General features: G+C 49.0%; 1 protein-coding gene across 6 annotated transcripts in view; it reads left to right on the forward strand.

The window, feature by feature from the left end:
- The window catches only part of GNG7 (G protein subunit gamma 7), a 75,836-nt gene that overhangs the window by 21,914 nt on the left and 36,031 nt on the right, over positions 1 to 17,891 (forward strand). For 5 of the 6 annotated variants that reach the window (XM_082495298.1, XM_082495301.1, XM_082495299.1 and 2 more), the window contains one exon: positions 2,571 to 2,649. The gene's annotated coding sequence lies outside the window, so the exon portion shown is untranslated. Of the gene's footprint in view, positions 1 to 1,806; positions 1,829 to 2,570; positions 2,650 to 17,891 lie in introns of those variants that run through there. The other variant, XM_082495300.1, reaches the window with a different exon arrangement.

Below are 17,891 nucleotides of genomic sequence, written 5' to 3' on the forward strand. Positions count from 1 at the left end.
TCTAGCCAAGGGCCCATCCACAGGCATGTCTCCTGCCCGGCTGACTTGGCAGAGGCCATGAACGGGCGCTGCAGAGGTGGGCTGTTGGGGACGGCGAGGAGTTGAAGGGCTGCGTCAGAGCCATAGGTACGGGGCAGGAGGGCACTGCTGCCCGGGAGATGCTCAGGGTCTGTCTGTGGCTGCAGAGACTTATGCTGTGGTTCTGGAGTAGTCTTCAAATAGTAGTGCCTGCAGAAAACCTAAACAGCCCTTACAATGGTGACTGGTTCAAAAAAAAAAAAAAATTTAAACTTGGCAGTCCAGAAGTCGCTGTGTTGATTTTAAAACAAAAGGGAAGAAAAAGCAATCAAGACAGGTATGTTGACAAAGTTCAAGGAAGCACAATACAAATGAAAATAAAGAATGTGTGTATTGTCATTTCAGGTCGTCACTTCAGTTTCAGCTCCAAGAGTTCGTTTAGTCAAAAGGTGGATTTGATATTGGGTGGCTTGTCTTCAAATGAGGCGCTGAGCTCTCCGGCAGCTTGGCGGTGGGGGCTGATTCCTGGAGCAGTTTGGCATTTAGCAGCTCTTCCCGAGCACTACAGGCACTTAAACAACTGCACATACTTCACGGGGCCAAGCTGCTTGCTATTTAAATCTGTTTGCAATTTAGAAGCCTTAATTATTTTTTTCAAGCTATGAAGTCACGTATAGCTGGGAGAGCTGGGAGGCAGCGGAGTGGGGATTGCCGCTGAGGGCTGGTGCACCGCAGCCTGTGACTTATGGGTGCAAGTTCATCCTTTCCAGCAACTAGCAGGATATTGGGACAGGAATATTCATTCCTTTCCCTTATAGAAGGCGCACCGTCCTGTATGGAAAGGGTTGAAGAGCACATTGACTTCCTGGCGGCTGAAATTCCCCCAGGCTGCTCATCGCACCCCCTTTCTGTAGAGGCTTATTGACCTGTGCTGCAGGGAGAGGCAGGAACAGTGACGGAGGTGCGAGGGGATCCCTGAAAGCGCTGCTCCCGAGGACTTGTTTTCCCATGTTCCTGGTGGCCTTTCTTACCTGCAGCACCTTTTGGGTCCTGCTGCTCTTTTTTTTTTTTTTTTCTTTTTTTTTTTTTTCAGCTTACTGGGGCAGCTCTGTGGCAGCCTCGGCGGGGAGCGGGGCTGTGCGGGGCGAGCGCGCGGACGGTGCTGCGGAGAACTTCCCTCGAATGGGGGAATGGGAGAAAGCAGCACACGGCTCTGCTGATCCCCGAGGGCCGGATCAGGGGAGGGGGACCGGGAGCTGTGCAGAGGCCGATTGCAAACCTGGTGCCGTTTGCTCTTGGAAGGGTTTATGCTTTTACCCCATGGTCCTTTTTGGTCGCTCGGTCTCCTAACCTAACACAAGTCCTTCTGTGTCATAGTAAGGCTTTTTCTCTCGCTCTCGCCTTCGTGTTTGTGTGGAGAGCTGGTGTTTGCCACTCTTGTTTGGAATGTGGTATTTGTGAGAATTGCTATTCTCAAGAAAAAATAAAAATCAAATATTGATTTTAAAATGATTGCTTTGGCAAGAGGGCTATTCCTCACCCTTTGATTTACTGAAATCGGAGGAAGATGGAGGTGAAAGGGGCAAAGGCAAGCCATGGCCTAAAACCCAGTGGAGAGTAAATGACGTAGGTTTTACTCCTTTAAAAAAAAAAATTGTTTGTGTTCAGGCAGTAAGTGGAGAAAACAAGCAGGGTTGGATTTCAGCTCAGATGGATTCTTGGAATTAAGCCCTTGCTCTCGCTCCCAGCAGCTCTGACTCTGGCATGGTAGGTTGGGCTGCCCGGAGCAGGGTTGAGCAATGCCTTACTGGTAAGTGGGAAGGAGCCGTCCTGCGGAGCAGCGTACCGCGGTGCGGCCGGGCAGCATCCTGCCATGTGAGAAAGCTAAACGTGACTTGGTCTTTCTCAGGGTGTTTTTACTGCTTTCTTAAAGCCACCTCATTCCTGGAGCATTTTTATTGTGCTCATTTCTTGAAAACTAGGCTTTGGTGACCTCTTTGCTGAAACGCCGCTAGACAGCATTCCCACCCAAAACACCTCTCCCTCTCCCACCGTGGGGACTTACACTCGACATCTGTTGACTGTAGTCCGTAAGTTAGGCTGCAGTGAAATCTAGAGCAGAATATTTAAGCGAAGTCCCGTCCAGTAGTTATCTCCAGTTTCAGTTGCTGCACATTGAGACGCGGTGGCTGAAATACACGGTGTGACCTCCAGGTCACGCGTGTTATTTATAACAAACAGATGAGAATGGGTTCCCTGTCAATGCATGTCTGTTGTATGCAACAAAATAAAGATGTGCTTGGAATCACTATAAAATTCAAATAAGTCAACGTTTATTTCAAAACATACCTGTGACATGGAGTTCTTTGATATGGAAAGTTGATACCAGTAAAACCAGACAACTGCTGTGAACGCGGTGCCTTCCTTATTACACTAATTATTGAACAAAGTTCAGAGTAAAATATATTATTCCAAATTATAACTTCCTTAATAATGCACCATCTGTTCAGTATGTCAGTGATGGATCTCCCGAATTCCTGTTTCCTTTCCAGAAGGAATCATAACTGGGATCCCCGGCAGCAAGCGCGCCCTACGAGACGGTAGCCGAAACTGCTCCACTGCAGTAAGAAGGTGAGCAAGAAGAACTCTACCCTCGTGAAACCTGCGGTATCATTTCATTGCTAATTTACCTTCCGTTGATGGTTAAGTTTTCCCTGCTACAGTGGGAAACGCCGCAGCAGATAACACTGTTGTGGTGTTTGCCCGGCTGTGTTAGCTGTTCGAGGTGCTCTTCTGATGTGACTCTTCGTGCTTCTGCCGATCGGAGACAAAGGCCGGTGATTACTCGCTGCCCACGTGGAGCGACGTTCTGCTCGTTATGTAACAGTAATCCACCTCCTTAATTAGGGAAGAAGATCTATAGATTCCAAAGACGACATGTCCCTCTTAGTCAGAAGGCGTGAGGGGTGTGTGGGAGCCTTTGTTCTCGTTGGGAGCCAAGGGAGGCAGCAGGCTTTAGCTGCTCTAGCTGGATGATGAAGTTCGGTTTCCTTTTTTATCTAGCCGTTGCTGGAACGTATGTACATGTTAACCAGTAGCACACGAGCAGGAGATGCTGCAAATGGTGGCTTTTTTATTCTGTATAATAGCAGGTTTGCTCTGTGATGGAATATTAGGTGCTGCAAACATCCGTTCTTCTCCTTGCCCTCGAAGCAGGATAGTCAAAGTAGAGGTGGGAGATTCAACACATGGTTTAAGGCATGTGCCTCACTTGTCCTGAGCTGTTCTCGCTCATCTTTGGCTTCACATTGATCCCACTGAAGCTGTTACTTTCTGGAAGCACACGACAAGGCAAAATCATAATGATTTTTTTGTCCATTCTGCTGAGGGCAGCTCTTGTAAATCACCTTATATTCCATTAAAACTATTAAATCATCAGTTCCAATCTTCCCTGTGCAAACAATCAACACTAAAACATTGTCTGGTAGTGCTGACTAACAAATCCTGGTGTTAGTAATCTCCAGTTAATGAAGCAGCATGGTGATTAAAGCCTCATGACTTTTCTACAGAAGAAGTAAGTTAACTATCAGTTGTGCTGTTTGAAACTGCCCTGGAGCTTTGTGTGATCTCGGTGCACAGAACAAATCAGTAGCACTCTTCTAAAAGTTTTAGGTCAGTTTGTCCATTTTGTTGATATTCTCCCTGCGTGCCCCCAAATCAAATATAAATATTTGATTTAAACTGCAATAATGCCTGTAGTTGTAGCTCACCACCTAGTAAGCCTCACTGCGGAAAGGAGATGGGCCACCTTGGACAGGTAAACTTTAGTGTGCTTGAAGGAAGTGACAGTGAGATTAAGTGTGGCATTTGGGCTCCTCCGACTTCACCAGCGTAGTTCTGCTGCTTCCCATTCCAAAATAGTTTCTGCAGTTTTTCCTCGCAGCCTTGTCTTCACATATCTTTTCCTTCCGAGGTCTCAGATCTCGTCTGCCATGCAGATGGCCGTTCCGTGGCAGCAGGCGTGACGCCATGCGGTTGGGTCTAGCCACATCCCATTTGTCCGTCACTGCCCTGCTGCTCACCAGATGCTGACTCTTACGTGCAGCTGCTTGTACGAAATACTTCAAAATCTTTTCAGAGGCTTTGAAGAAATGATACCTGTTGCTGCTTGGAACACTCAATAGCTGAAAATTTCACAGAGGGATACGGACTGTGGTACGTGAGTGTTGGTGTTGCCTTTCTCTGGTCACCTCCATCGTCGTAGTGTAATATTTGGCATGAGCCTTTCCCGTGGAGCCTCAAAAGTCCCTTCGTGCATCAGCAGTCCTTTTGTGAAATCCTATATTTCCTGTCCCATGTGTGAAATGCCGGCAAGGTGAAGGAACTTAAGCTTGGTGAGATGACAAACCCGTAGCCCAGAATAGAGTATCTTTCTCACGCACTCCTGTTGTCCTAGAGATGGATTATCTTTACATCAAGGGTGCTGTATTTCAAAGAAGAGAAGGAGTCTTGCTTGTGTCTGTAGTGTCCGCGGTGGAATTGGAGGGGCAGGAGGCTAAGTGCATGTTTCAAACCTCCCCGTTTTTGGGAGGTGTTTGACATCCCCGTGGGGGCTCGGGGGAGGAGCGGGTCGGGCTGATGCCGCTTTGGGGCAGGAGGAGAAGTTGGACCCATGACAAACGACGGCTGTTCTGCTGTGGTCGCTCGGAGGAGTTGAGATCTACGTGACTCCAAAGCCAGTGGTTCTGTGGTTGTTTCCGTGTGTGCACGGCTTTTGGAGGTGGAAATGGTGGTGAAACACACACCTTTGTGCCTTTTGGGTCAGTTATTTTCTAAAACCCCATTCAGTGGGAAAATACTGCAGCTACGTGACTGCCTGCAGTGAGGCGGCCTGAACTGCAGAGGTCTCTCTTAAGCCACTTAAACCCTGTGGAGTATTTTGGGTTTGAAAGCTGTTGTTACGTGGTGGCCTTTTAACATTAAATAATGTATATACCTTTCAATAAAATGGACTGTCACGCCACCATTGCCTTAACTGCAGCGACAGGTAGCAGCGCGGTCCAGCCGGCACGGTGGGGCGAGGCGCTACCGCGGCCGTGAGTCCTCGCAGCCCTCCCTGGAGCACTTGGGAGACTCAACTAGGGTTTGCAAGGAGGAGGATGGCTTCTCTTGCTGCTTGTAGCACTCAGCCCAGCTCTGCAGAGCGGCCCCCATCCAGAGATGTCCACGAAGAGCGCGGTTGTGCCGCCCGGCCGTGCCAGCGGCGGGTGTCGGCAGATGGCAGCACCCTGTTATAATCTATGGCGGCTGTTATTTCTGGCCGGGAGATTCCTCGGTCCCCTGGATTCGACACCACAGTCTAGACTTACTGACAGACAGGATTCTTCTCCTGTTAGGTAAGCAAGACGTAGACGCCCATTATGCAAATTCCCAGCCGTAGTGTCCCTCTGTAACATTTTTCAAATTGTCTAAATAAGGTGCTGTTTCATACAAAAATTTGTAGCGAGACTTTTGGGTCGCTTTCAGCTGCCTTGCCCTCTAGGCATGATTTTTTTTTTTCTCCCCCCCCCGAAGATAGCTAATCCGTGCAGCCCGAGTGCTTTTTGCCCTCAGCAGCTGTCCAGATGTGGAACGGTAGGAAGAAGCAGGCTGCCTACAGAGCTACCATGCTTCAAATGAAAAACTTAACGGCCAGTAGCCCTCGTCCCTGTCTCGGCAGAGCTGCGCGTACAGGCATCTACGTGGATTCTGTTAAATATAACCTAATCGCACAGAGTTAGCAGGCATTTTTTGGTGTGAGCACTGTAAGCGTACATCCCGGGGAAGAGAAGGGTTGAGGGTACGGCCACCCCGTGCCTTGCCCCGTCCGGCTGTCAGATCTGGGCGGAGGTGTTGCCCTCTTCGCTGGCTCGTGTGACTCATGCCCTCCGTGTCCGAGGCTGAAGGAGGTGGGAATGATCATGAGTGATAGTCCAAAGCGGCTGGAAATGTCTGTGGCATTTTTAGTCTTTTTTTTTTTTTTTTTTTTTACAGTGAAATTAAATGAGCCTTTCAGACCCGATGACTACTGACTTATTCTTGCAGCTGTAGACCAGAGAGGCTCTCGTCATGTACTTGTTATACGAGCACTAATTTCTGAGCACTTAGTATTTCTTCAAATGTTTTATAATGTGGTTCTGTAACTACTATCTGTCCTTCTGCCCCCAGTCTGAGGTTGCTTTAGACTCTTCAAGCCTCAAAGCACACAGTTTGACACAAATAGCTGGGGAGAGATGACCGGAGGCTTAATGAGGTGCCCGTTGGGTCAGTGCCTGGCAGCCGACCAACGAGGCAGATTTTCAAATCGCTGTTAGTGCTGCGTGGTGATCGCAGCTCTTCTCAAGAAAACATTGGAAGGCTTCCTAATCTGGAATTCACTGCGCAGGCACGTGATTTTCTGGGAATTAGCTTGAATGTGCTGCAGAATGGTTCATAAATACCTACATGCACTAATATTAGATAATGGAAAAACAAGTACAGCGGGGGGTGTGTCAGTTTTCTTCATGGTGGCCCCGCAGCCGGCCCTGGTGGCCTCGCTGTTTATCCCAGCAGCTGCCAGCTCTGACGATGCTTCTATTCCTCACCGAAGAGAGGAAACAAGTCTATTTTTTAAATTGCAACGTTACTCCTGTTTTACTATTATTTGTTTTGGGACATAGTTAATTCTTTAAAGATTTATTATATTTTTTTTTAGCTATTTTCAGGGGAAACAGTACCATGCTGGACCCTGGGGTGTCTGCAGAGCCGCAGTGTTCAATCTGATGTTGACAGCCGGGAGTGAGACTTTGTCCTTTGCTGCCCCGGCGGTGCTGGGTGGGACTGTCCCTTCCCGTCACGTGGGCCGTGATCCCGTCCCTTCCTGCGTGGGAAGGCTGTCCTTCTGCCCCCACGGGCACCGAGAGCCCCGAGACGCGCTCTGCCTCATGGCTTCATGCAGCCCCAAATTGCTGTCGGTGACTGGCGATTCCCTCGGCAGCTTCCCCGTGCGTCCGTGCTCTTGGTAAACCTGCATTGAGTTCAAACGTTTGCCAGCTTCCAGCAGCGTTATATAAACCCTCCTCAGCTCGCTTTCTCATTTTGAAAGTGTATTTTAACATTTCGGCTTTTAAGATGGGAGATAATGAAGGGGGGTGAGCGTTGCTGAGTCAGTTCTTACTGGCGCTGGTTTTTGTCCTTCCTGCCCTCCCACACGCTCCACCTGCGCACCGAGCTAACCTTCAGCGGCGACAGCCCCCGCGGGCTTTCCTCCCAACAGCGAGCAGTAAACAGCAGAGCCCGCGGTCCTCTTCTGCTCCTCGGCCTTGGGATAACAATCTAGGGTCGGGGTTTGTTTTTTGGGATTTTTTTTTGGTTTGGTGTTTTTTTGTTTTGTTTTGTTTTTCGGAAGAGCTGTGGCTGAGGAGCGTCCGAGATCTTGGGAAGGAAAAAGGGGGTGGGAGGGTCCCTGAGGTTTGGGCAAAGCCGCTGCTCTGTCCTGCCTGTGCCAAGCTGGCAAACAGCCAGGGTAATTAAATCAGCCTTTCCTTTGAAACACCTAAACTCTGGGTAAACAGGAATATATCCTCACGGTCGTTACAGCTGCAGCGCTGAGGTTTCGCTGTTTGAGGGTATCGCGTGCAACCCGGAGGTGCTGGATGCTGTCTGCTGGCCCAGGAGCTGCCCGAGTGCGTCACACGCGGCTGAGCAAACTTGGCGTTTGTTTTGGTGCGTGAGATGCCAACGGACACGTAGGGCATTCCCCGTCGCTGTTTATCGAGGTGGTACGGTGGCATCTCTGGTGCAGGTCCCATGAATACCGGGTTTGGGTTTTGTCGTTTAGAGGACCGTGGTGCTCTGGCGCTGGTGGCGCTGTCACGTGCAGGCAGCGAGCCCCAGAGCTGGCCTCTGCTGAACCAGGTTCGTCTGGCTCGTAATAAATTCTTTGAAGTCTGGAGCTGCCTAAGCACTTTTCTATCGATGTGCAAAAATGCTTACTGTGATTTTTAAACTAAACCTTTTATTTTCTGGTGAGATAGGAAGCCCTGGTTGTGGGCTAACTGGAAGAACAGTTCAGTCCTGTGTGAACTTGTAGACAAGATGGGGAAAGGATCTGTCCTGCTGTGAAGTTCGGTCTGTTTGAAATGCAAATCTCTGAGAGGGTGCAGGGGATTTAGGTGAATAATCCAACTGTCAATTGTTTCTATAACTGATTTGTTAACTTTCTAGTGTGAAAGCCCTCAATCTCTTATCTGAATCTCGTTGGATTTGTGCTTTCAAGTTGCGGAACAGAGTTGCATAGGCATATTGTCATTAAACAGGTTTGCTTGTTCTTTTATCTAGTTTTTCGAAGTATAGATATATGTAAAAGTGCCTAAGCAGCAGTAGCTTTACATATTTCCAGCTGGTTTCCCATCCCAGCGCAGGGTACGCGTACGGCTGCTCCGCCGCCTGGACGGGCGTGCATTCCTCCGCCCTGAGGCCAGCATTCCTCCGCTCCTCTGCACCAGCTCATTTGTTTAGTATTTGTTTAAATTTTGAATCCCAGAACTGCCTCCAGATCGCTTAAGCTACCAGACACCTTTATTAGTTGCACGTACAGCCCCTGCCCTCTGGCACTTTAAATCTTGTTCATACTTATTAAAATAAAAATGATATTGGCAACTTTCAGTTGCTCGTTGCTGTAGTTCGCCAGAATTACTCTGGAATCCCCAAATGCCATTTGATTGAGTAAAGGCAGTTGCAGTTTGCTTATTAGGCGCTCAGCTATTTCAGTTAAAATTCTGAAAGGAAAGTTGCTTTTTTTAAGTCTCGATGGCAGTTTGGGCTGGAGAAATCTCCTCTGTTTTGGGTTTCTCCTTCTCCGCTCTCTGTACACAGAAGCTCCCACATGAGCTGTTCTTTCCTCAGAATTCAGCTTTTCTGCCAGTCCAGCCCAGAGCGACGCAGCGTTCCTGTCACACGCTCCCAGCGGCACAAGGCCACGGGGAAAATGCATGTGCAAAAGTGTCTAGGAAGAGCCGAATTACTCAGCAATTAGTTTGGGTGCTCTGCTTCTAAACCTGAAGTGCATCTCTGCGTTCTACCTATTGCTTTCCTTAGCTTGATTTATTAGGGGGAACTATTTGATGGAAACGGACAGTCCGGGTGCCCTGGGTCAGGCCGACCTGAACAAACCAGCCCCGAAACGCAGACGATTCATCCTATTCCTCAGCGCCTTTGATAGGATTCTGAACTTAGTTCAACTCCAGCCCAGGCTGGAGGCACCAGGACAGCAGTGTTGGAATTCTTCATCTTTTTAAAAACTAGACATAAGCAGGTTTTTATTAATCTGGACTTTCTGCGTAACCGTGAGGACGTGGCCAGCGCGGTGCCAGGGGCAGTAAATCATTGATCTGGAAGAAGGAGGCGCCCCCAGTACAAATGAAGAACTTGAACTTTCCTTGGAAGCCTCCCGTTTGAATATTCCCGTAGCCTGATGATGAAATGTGATCGATCCTCAGCGCCTGGAAGCGTACCAGCAGGTCTCTGACCGTTAATAGCCAAAGGTTGGACAAAGCCTGATTGAACCGTATGACATCACCTGTACTCAGAGCTGCTTCAACCCCCATCTCCTGGGACTCCTCCTTGCTCCTTCTGGCCTTGCCTTCAGTAGTCAGGGCCGAGGGGATGCTTTATTTCCTCAGCAGATCTCAAATCTGGTGTTTCTGCAGATAGTCCCCAGCCCGGGGTTGGCTTTGGTTCTATACAAAGTACCTGCTAAGAATAACTTTGTAGAGCATCTGCAGCAGAATACCAAAAAAAACCACCCTCAGTACCATGAGGACAGGCAGTTTCATCCAAGAAATTTCCTTATAAAGTATTGCTACGGCTGCGCGGCGCTGCCAGCAGGAGTGGCCCGCGCTGCCAGGAATGTCTCTCCTTTTCCTTTCCCTGTTGCGGTACGGACCGCGCTCCTGCCAGAGTCACACCCGCTGCGCCGCGGTGGATGCAGAGCTCCCGGAAGGTCCCCAATATACCGATTTTTTTTTTTTTTTTTTTTTTTTTTTTTTTTTTTTGAAGCTGGAGCTGAGGGGAGAGTGGTTCTGCAGAACAGCTGTGAAGGGCACAGGCTGCCAATTTTAATCCTACTGCAGCCGGCCCCTGGAACAAAAGGAAAGGATTCCTTAGCGCGCTAAGCACCACTCGCTGCCCCTTCTCACTGCTTTCAGGGTGGAAAAAACACAAATGCATGAGTCACGTAAACTGCTTGTGCAAGTCTTTGCATCTGCAAACCTTTCCTGCTCTTCTGCTTTTTTCTTTTGCTCTTCAAGGAAAGTGGCTAAAAACAAAGCAACTGCTGGGTTTTGTGGGGCAGCAGCACAACATCCAAACAGCCCTTCAAGCTCTATAAGAAACCTTTTTCTTTCTTCTGAACTACTGTACTTGAACTGATCAGCACAAAATGTGTGCTGGGATCATCCCAGCGTCCTCGGGATGCTGCTGCGGTGGGGCTGGCGGGACTGGCTTGGGGCAGCTCAGATCCATCGAGAATGACCAAAGCTTGTCACGCTTTGGCACCGGGAATAAGTATTTTGGGGCTGTCCCCAAGAAGCCTGGTTCCTTTTAAAAACAAAGCAGATCAGCTCAGAAGGCAGAAATTCAGTTTTGGGGCTTTGTACCCTCCCGGGTTTGGCGGTCTGCTGGGGCCACCCCTGTCCTGTCCTGGGCTGGGGGGAGACGGTGGGGATGTGGGGCTGGGGGCTTTTACGTCGTGGCTGCGTGCTGCAGCAGCCGTAGAGTGAAAGTTGTTCATCTTTGGTAGTAAAACCTTTTGCTCAGCAAAAATGGTTGCTCAGCCTGCAAACACGGTACGCGGGCATTTGAGACAAGCTGTAACTCAAACCTTCAGGTTGTCTTGAGCAGGTTTTTTTTGTTAGTTAGCTCCCTGCTGACGACGGAGTGTATCTTACAGAATATTTGGTGGGTTTTTTTAACGGTTTGAAATTATCTGAGTGCTTTTTGCACTGTCATGTGAGATCTCGCAACAGGTGATCCGTAGAGGAATAATAGTTAACTTTTTGCATTGTGCAAAGGGTTTCTTTGGGTTAGCTGCTGGTCGTTGTGCAAGCACACTTACAGCTTTATCAGCACCGACAAGAATCCTGTCTCCTCTGTGACAAATGCTGGTTTCTGTCTGTGTCTGAGTGCTTTGTTAAAATTTACAGTGGCCTCGCAGGAAAAGAAGGTCAGTCGTTTTCTCGCGGTCGTGGAGGAAAGCTGGGGCCGAGCTGGTGCAGGAACCCCGGCTGCAGTCCTCAGGGCTGTGCTTTCGCCCCGAGGCTCTCCTTGCTCATCGCTCACCGTGGAGTTCCCAACCAGAGGGTGAGAGTGACTTACTCAGAGGACCCACTTTTTTTTTTTTTAACTATGATGTGTGCCTCTGCACAACTAGAGTGACTAACTGTTCTCCAAGGCAGGCATTAAAGCAACCTTGGCTCACAAAGTGGGCTGGGGAACGCTGTAACCTTGGAAGAAGGCTGGACAAAATTGGGCTGCTCTGCTACCTTCCCGGGGTTGCTGCTCTCAGAGTCAAGCTGAATTTGTGCCCTGTGTCTAGTGTTCCCATTAAAAAACAAAACAACAACAAAAAAAAAAAACCCAAAACACCAAAAAGCACTTCTGAATGCAGCAGCCCCCACTCAAAGTTGAATTGCATTTGAAACAGGACAGGACTTAGTTCTCCACTTCTAATTTGAGCTCAACAAGGTGCTCAAAGCATTTTCTTAGACGCTCATCCAATACCACTTAATGACACCTGATTTTTCAGAAGGTCCCTCTGATGTCTCTGGCTGACAGCTGAGTTACCACATTTTTCCCCGCAGTCTGTAATTTGTTGGTGATGACCATTCTTTGATGTCCCTTCTCTTCAACTCTTCTACACACAAATTCGCAAACCAGCTTTCCTTCCCTCCTGTGTGCTCGAAATGCTTTTCTAAGAATTTAATTTCTGCAGCATTTGCAAAAGTCCTCTGCGTCTCTAATCAGACACAATCAGCAATGTGCAGATAGCAAGGGAAAATTTGAGATCGTGGCAGTCTCTGCGTATGACTTTTTTAGTATAATTGAGATAATCCCAGTTTAATATGTTAAAAAAAAAAAAAAAATAAAAAAAATCTGGGGCAATGTCCCAGTTCTCTCCCCCCAGTGGGGAGATTTCAGTCTCCTAAGAGGTGCCCTGAGATGCTGTGATTGTTTGTAACCTGGGGTGTTTTTTTTTTTGTTTTTTGTTTTGTTTTGGTTTTTTTTTTCAGTTTTCTCCTTTCCTTGTACTTCTTGACACCTTTAGTGTGAAATTTGTATCGGAGTAAAATTTGGCAATATGAACACGCCTTCTGTGAATTTGCCATGAACTGCAGCCTGACTGTGACTTTTTCTCTGTATCCAGAGAAGAGACTGAGATTCTAACGTTAAACACCTTTGCCTCGAAAATTCAGAGTAAAGGTTTGCCCAGTTGGATGTTTAGGTTCAGCAGAACAGATTTGCTTTATAGACCAATACCAAACAACTCTTTGGTATCTTCGGTCGCAATCACGAGTCACCCCTAAAACATTCTTTTTGCAGGACACTTATCTGCAGTGTAGGTCTGGTCCGAGTGCATTCCCGGGTTCTCTGCTCCCGGCTGCCCTCCGGCCGTTTCCCACTGCATCGCTTTACAGATGAGTCTGTTCGTGTGCCTGTGTCTTTCGCGGCTCCAGGGTCATGGGGATGTGATTACAGTCCCCCAACTTACACAGAAAGTTCGTGCCTCGGGAACCGAGGGCCTTATAGGGCCATAAATTTTTGGGTGCCAGGAAGCCATGCATGCAGCCCTTTGAGGGGGACTGTCACAGACCTCTGGGAGACCAGAGGGACGCAGAGGGTGCACCCCGGGAGCACCGAGTACGTTATGCCCGTAAATAGCACTCGCTCCTCTCACTTTCTCAAAGCTGGTGTGTCAATCCAAGGGTATCTTGTTATTCGGCTGAATCATGGAAAAAGGAGAGGGGAGAAGTGATGCAGTGGTTCAGGTTCAGTGTCCAAGACAACCATGAGGGCTGTCTACCCTCATCTCCCATGGTCAGCCTGAATGAGTGCAGGGCTGTGAGAGTGCAATCAACACCCAAAATCTGCTCTGTTACGGCTTGAAGTGATGTGAAATAATTGAGATGCAGTTGCAGTGGAGGAGTAGCTGCGTGCATCGTGTGGGGATACGCACAGCGTATATGTGTGTTTTGCTGGTGGGATTTCTTGTCTTCCTGTTGCTGTCAGATCTGATGCTTCCTTTGGCTTGTCTTTCTTGGTATGGATGTTGCTATTCCTTCTTCAAATGAGTTGACACCTCTTTTGTTTTCTCTAGCTTTGGGGAAACGACCTCTGCTTTCCCACAGTCAGGTGCTGGATTTCACAGCTGCCTTCCCCAGAACAGGTTTCGAGCCAGTTGCCATTTGAGCATCACATCTGGGAAATGCATTACTGGGTAAGAATGACCTGAAATAGCATTCACATCCCCAACGAGTTCAGTTTAAGGAGCCCTGTTGGTTTTGGAGAGCTTGGACCTTGGGCAAAAAGGGTAGTCGTGGTCCCTCAGGGACCCTGAAAGGCTGCAGGACGGTAGGTGAGCTGAGAGCTCAAGGTGAGTTGGAGTAAACTGCCATAGCTGGAGAACCGCTGCTCCGTTGCTTTTGTGCCAAAACAATGCTGGGAGTCTCCCCAAGAGAAATGAAATGGCTTAGGTCCAGTATTTACTCTTGGATGGGGAAGAGCAGCGATGTGCTTACAGGCCGTTCACACGGCTGGGGCTGGGTGAATCACGTCGCAGCGTTCCCCGGCGCGGTGGGTCGTCTGTCTGCCTGGCTCGGCTCTCCTCTGCATCTCCTCCCGTGCCGTTCCCACCAGGGGAGGGGAGGAGAGAGGGAGAAGATGCGGTGAGCTCAGTGAGTTTCCTGTGGTTGGGTGACTCAATTAGTACTCAGTCGTGTTACTAATGCTTCTCATGTGTCACCAGCTGATCTGGCCTGAGCACCCCAAAACCTGCTGGTGGGTCGTACCTGGTTGGCACGTGGTGGCAGCCATCCCTGCTGCAGCTCTGCCACCTGGAGCCTCCGAGAACGCTGTGCTTCAGAGACCAAATCCTGCTCGTCTTTAGGGTGCCTGTGAATATACCGTAACAGTTTGCATGAAAACTCTTCCAGAATGCAATTCCCTTGGCTGTCGGTTTTTCTTAATCAAAGCTGAATTTATCCCGTTTGAGCCTCAGCCCACTGCTCCTGGTTCTGACGGAGCCTGGTGGTAACGGTGGGTTTCCTTCAGGTATGCAGTGTCCATCTACCCTGGGCTGAACACCCGGCTTCTCTCCAGGGCTTTTGCCTGGGGGCTGTTCCCGCATCCTCTTCCACAACTCATAAGTATGAAACTTGCACTTCAGAGAACACGGCTGCGTTTCTGTGGTTTGATTTCTCTCTTGTAATATCCAACTGCTTCGTTTTTCCCTCCCTCTGACCAATTGCAAAATTAATGAGGGTTGTAGGTGATGCGCCGCTCGTGTTCTTTATTCATCCTCGCCCTGTTGCTTTCGGGGCTTGCTCCAGTCTCACATGTTCAGGGTCTGTAGTAATTTGGCTCCTTCACACCACTGCGCTTTCTTAATATTGGACTGAATCAATAGAGGTATAGGTGCCATTGTTCTGAGTGTGCTCTGCCTTCAGGCTTCACCCGGCAATTGAAACGGTCAGAGGGAGCAGCAAAGCCGAAGTTTGAGTTAGAAGAACAATATTCCTTAAAGTTTTCAGCTATTCCTGTGCCTACGGTAGAATTTTAGTGATGAATATATTAGTTTATGCCTGCAGCGCGCCGTCTCCTCTGGCTGAAATCCGCAGTGAAACTCCTCTCACTGAACATCTCGGGCTTACAGAGACTTTGTGGAAAAGCCTATTGAATTTCTGTATAGTCGTTGGCTTACGAACGCATGTCACAAAGTTCTGTTTGTTGGAAGGATTATCAGCCTCTAACCGTTGGTGTCTTGCTCCTGTTTTCTGCAGCAATTTTCTCTGTTCCCCAGCATAACCTCGATGCCTCCGCTCTGCCTCTTGTCCTGCCAGTGCCACCACCTCTGTTTTCGGCGCTGGCGGCTCTTTTGCATTCTGTGAGGCTGGCAGGTCGGCGTGGCGGGGAAGCCCTGGGCATCTGAAGACACACGAGTCTGTTCCCAGCAGTGGTTGCTCTGGGAAGCGCGAGCATGAAAGGATTAACGGCAAACAGAAATGCTATTTACGTGGTTCCAAGCAGAGAAGAGAAAAAAAAAAAAAAAAAAAAAAAAAAAAAGAAAAATACTCGGAACTGCAACGGTTGCTGAAGGTTGGTTCAGCGCCAGGGCTGGCTGTGCTGGCGGTGGCTCCGCTCGACTTCGCACCAGCGGCTAAATCAACAGGCAGCTCGGTTTGATGGAGTTCCAGAAAGGGCCTGAGAAATAGCTTTTTACTGGGGTTGTGTGTTGCTCTCGCGGCCCTGACGTGCAGCCCCAAGCTCCCCCCGCTCGCTGGGTCTGGGGTACCAACAGGTACCGGCCGAGCGCTCTGATCCTGCTCAAACTCTGAAGGGGAACATGAATGAGCAGCTTAAATTCGACAAATTGATATTTGAGTTTTGCCTTCAAGTGTTTTTCATGTTCAGGCTGCTTATGTGGATGATTTTGGGTGGAAATCTTATGAGTGAGTTGCATCTTAGGCAGCTTTTTCCTCTTCTGGAGCTGATAAAAGTATGTTCTTATGTATGGCATGAAGAACTCTCAAAGTAGCTTTTTAGAAACCAGTACTGATCGAGCTTATGTGCTCTCAAAATTATCACGATGTCTGCAGGTCATTTCACAAGACAGGAGAATGTAATGACTTAAAGAGCCCGTGCAAACTGCTCTGTGTTGTTTAACCTACGAGCCGCTACATCTGCAAGTTGAGGTTTGGGGGTTGTGGGCTTTGTCCTGCTGCACGCGTTGGGGTCGGCTTGAGAAGAGCCACGGTGCGATATTCCGCTGCTGTCCGTGGGAACGAGGGTCTGCGGGAACAGCTTTGCCGCGTTCCCGCGGGCTGTCCCGCTGACATGGAGCTCGTCCCCGTCAGGCCGGTGCAGCGAGCGAGCGCTGGAGCACAGCGTGGGAGCTGGTGGAGCCCGAGGCAGCGCCCGCGGGTGGGCTGGATCAGCCCGTGGGGCTATTTACCTTCCCAGGGGAGTGAAGCGGTTGGGAAGGAGTTTGGGACAGGGCTGGTTGGGGCAGGCGGGAGGTGGCAAGCAACACCTCGGTTGTTTGTTTCTTGTAATGACTTTCCCACATTGTTAGCAAGGCCGTAAATTAGATGGGGAGCTCCCTTTTCCACGGTCCAGAAATATCTGGTGTTTTAAAGAGACTTAATTTTGTTGCCAGAATATACAAAAGCATCGGTGTGTGGCTGTGAGTCCAGCAGGCCCCGGGGCCCTTTGTCTTTGCAAAAGAAGTCAGTGGGATTAATATGCTATAAAGATAAATTTATAATTAGTTTGCCATTGAGAGCCCACTCCTGACGCTTTGCCAGGACCGTAGCTCCGTATGTTTTTGCGAGTGTCTGATTTAAAGACTTGTTCTCTTAACTGCAAATTTGTTGTGACTTGGTTTTGCCTTCCTAAAGAGGTGACAGCTGGCGGTGGGATCCACAGACATCCAGCAAAACTCGAATTCTCAAGACTCGAAGCTGTTGTGCAAGAACGGGTGTCCTACATACGCAGGCACAGAAGTAATACCAAGCTGGAGGTGAGGGAAGGTGACCGAACGGCTCCCGAGTGTTCCACCGGGGTCCAGCCGGCCAAAGAAGCCCAAAGCAGCTGATACCTTTGTCATAATTATTAATGCAAAGGAAAATTAGGAGAACTGTGGGGTTAGTTCTGGTGGTACGATGCTGTACAACCTGCTGTGCGACTCAAGCGTGCAACATTCCTGGTTTTGCGTCTTTTTAAAATGTGACGAAGGCTTAACTGCAGTGCTTTTAATTAAGAGTTGTTTGCATTCATCAATACAGGGTGAAAATAGCCAGAGGTGTAGACACACGCTATCCTCTGCATAGGAACCGAGTCCAACTGATTGCATTTTGTCCCTACAAGACAAAGTTGCAGCACAGTGAAGACTAAGCACCAGGCTGTGCTGACGGTGAGTTTGTTCTGCTCGAGTTCAGGGACACGTTTAGTGTATCTCACCTCACCAGGGCTGCAGTAGGCCTGGGGAGATGACAGACATGTTCTCGGTGCAGACCTGTGATGTACCAACCTTCGATGTTTATTAGAGTCCAGTGTGGCGACAGCTTCCTCAATCAAACTCATTTGCCTTTGAAAGAACCTATTAGTTTGGGGTTTTTTTTGCTGTACCCGCTGCTGTTGAATCTGCCTTATGGCTGGTGTGGATTCCCAGGTATAGTGCTGTTTTTCCTCAAATAAAAGCCATAGAGCCTTAGTCAAGTGGTGTGACAGCGACAGCAGCACACACTGATGACCGCAGGAGTTTCTGTGGTTTGTCCGGGTGACGCCGGGGCCGTTGGTCAGGCAGGAGCTGTTTGGTGGCAGTGTTGGGCTGCGCCTGGAGGGAATAGACTGCGCTTCTCTTACTGATACAGTGAGCCAAAGTCCAAGTGGCGCGTTTAGTCTTACAAACGCCCCTTAGTTTAAATAGCCAGGTGGTGTGCTTGTTCCTGATGTTTGGTTAAGGCGCCAAAACCGAAGCTCTGGTTTCCAGGCATCTAGGGAAGTGCACCGATCTGCGGTGTCTTGTGAATGTCCCTTTTTCAAGAGCAGTGGAAGTGAGCACCGGGTCCTGTGGGACA

The sequence above is a fragment of the Vanellus vanellus genome (genome assembly GCF_965231255.1).
Source record: "Vanellus vanellus genome assembly, chromosome: 25".
In the NCBI taxonomy this organism is placed as follows: domain Eukaryota; kingdom Metazoa; phylum Chordata; class Aves; order Charadriiformes; family Charadriidae; genus Vanellus; species Vanellus vanellus.